This window comes from Apium graveolens, chromosome 7 (genome assembly GCF_009905375.1).
Source record: "Apium graveolens cultivar Ventura chromosome 7, ASM990537v1, whole genome shotgun sequence".
Classification (NCBI taxonomy): Eukaryota; Viridiplantae; Streptophyta; class Magnoliopsida; order Apiales; family Apiaceae; genus Apium; species Apium graveolens.
This window is the reverse complement of record NC_133653.1, coordinates 134,184,498-134,186,864: the sequence shown is the minus strand read 5'-3', so window position 1 is coordinate 134,186,864 and position 2,367 is coordinate 134,184,498. Positions and strand designations below refer to the sequence as shown.

General features: G+C 38.2%; 1 non-coding gene across 1 annotated transcript; it reads right to left on the bottom strand.

Annotated features, from left to right (window-relative positions):
* Positions 1–560: 560 nt before the first annotated feature.
* LOC141675727 (small nucleolar RNA R71) lies at positions 561–667 on the bottom strand. Its single transcript, XR_012556365.1, has one exon. It is a non-coding gene; the product is annotated as a small nucleolar RNA R71 (small nucleolar RNA).
* Between the last annotated feature and the right edge of the window lie 1,700 nt (positions 668–2,367).

Genomic DNA, 2,367 nt, shown 5'->3' with positions numbered 1-2,367 from the left:
ACTCAGATATTTTACTTACTTATTGCGTGTTGGTATTTCAGGTACTCTACAGAGCGTTTATTCTAACGCATTCTCAATCTTGCAAGAGAACACTGGATAAAGTGGAGGAAGAAGTTGAAGTAGAAGAAGTTTTTGAAGAAGTTGAGGAAGTTGAAAAATAAGTTGTTATTGCAATGGGAGAACCAGAAGCGAATCTGAAGGCTTTGATGGATTACTCTCAACCGAAGATCAATGATATTCAGTCTAGCATTGTCAGACCAGCCATCGCGGCTAATACTTTTGAAATCAAGGCTAGCACGATTCAAATGGTGCAGAACTCAGTCCAGTTTGGGGGTTCTCCAACGGAAAATCCCAATATGCATATTAGAGATTTCATCAAGATCTGCGACGCGTTCAAATTCAACATTTCTGAAGATGCTGTTAAGCTGAGGCTTTTCCCAATCTCTCTGAGGGATAAAGCTAAGTGTTGGTTGTATTCTCTACCACCAGGCTCTATTACTACTTGGGAAGATCTTGCTCAAAAGTTTCTTACTAAATTCTTCCCTATGGCAAAGATAGCTGTAATCAGAAACGCTCTTACTCAATTTGCGCAGCAATCGGGAGAGTCTTTATGTGAAGCTTGGGATCATTATAAGGAAATGCTTAGGAAGTTTTCTCATCATGGGATGCCTGACTTGATGATTACCAACTGCTTTTATAATGGTTTGGGAGCACATTCCAGACCTGTGCTTGATGCAGCATTAGGTGGAGCCTTATGGGCTAAGAGCTACGATGAAGCTTATGAGTTAATTGAATTGATGGCTGCTAATGAATACCAGAACCCTTCTCAGAGACTACCTAAAGACAAGGTAGTAGGAATTCTGTAGGTGGATGCAGATACTGCTATAGTTGCTCAGCTTAAGGCTTTTACGATGAAGGTGTATTCTTTGGCTAATTATGGGGTTAATCAGATTACAAGTTTCTGTGCGTTTTGTGCTGGTGTGCATGAGACGGAGAAGTGTGCTATATCTAGTGAATCAGCTCAGTTCGTGACCAACTTTCACAGGTCGCACCAACCAGTTCCAGCCACTTATCATCCCAACAACCACAATCATCCTAACTTTAGTTGGAGCAGCAATCAGAATGTGGTGCAACAGCCTTATCAGCAGTATGCAACAAAGCAATTGAACCCTCCTGGTTTTCAACAACCACAATATACACCAAGACAACAACTTCAACTTCAACAATCTAATGAAAAATCTGAATTGGAGGAGTTGAGGGTCATGTGTGACGCCTTCCAAACCCGGGTCAGAAGTTTTGGGGTCCACAACACATACACAATATATAAACCTGTATATGAAATATTATTGGTAATGACCCTGCTTTACATAACCACGGATCACAACAGGTTACAGTATGAAAACAAGCCACAACCTTAACTTTTATTACAACGTACCAAATCCCAACTAATTTAACTTACAACTGATAATGAAATTATTCATACAATCTTACTATCCCACTACCATAATAAGCTCCTGCTAGCCCGATCCAACTCAATCTGGAATCCTAGCTTGTACATTGAACTGGGAAACCTCGCTAACAACTGTATCTTTTTTAACTTTAGAATACATGAAAATATATGCAAGAGTAAGATAACTAGCTCAGTCGCAATAACAATAACTGAGGTTAAACAATGATCAAACGAGATGATTCAGAGGAATCAAGTTTCTTGTTAACTAATCATTAGAATTGAATATTCATTTTAAATTTTAAAACCAAGGTTAGGCTGCTGATCAGTCACGCACTAACCCCGAGCAAGGCACACAACTCTGCTCTACGAACTGGATCCAAGGCACATATTGGCCTAATTCGACCACGAATCTGGTCTGACTACGAATCTGGTCCACATAAAGAAAATTATCCAATTCTAAATCAGTTCAACATGATAAACAATATAACTCAATAAAACAAGATCATAATTAACAATAATAAAACATTTGTATAAGTGCGTGGTGAAAATTCATGGGTACCACGAGGGTATGTCAAAGTATATAAAAGAAATGGCCTTCAGCCTGTAGAAGAATCGGGTATTTAGAGGAACACTGATTTTATAAGGTTTAGTTCTTTGATGCCATAAGGTATGGTTGAGTATAAAAGTTTATGTATGTTCAAACAATTCTGTGTCAATGTTTGATATATGATGGGTATATATTTATAGAGTAGTATCGTATTTGTGTGGTTTTGTATCTGGTAAATCAACAAGAAATGGTTCACAAAGAATAAGGCTTACGGCTCAAAGATTAAATGATGTGGCTCGGGTTCAAGGCTGAAGGATTCAAAGTACTTACAATATAAAATAGAGCTAGTTGAATACCTAACAATATGTCA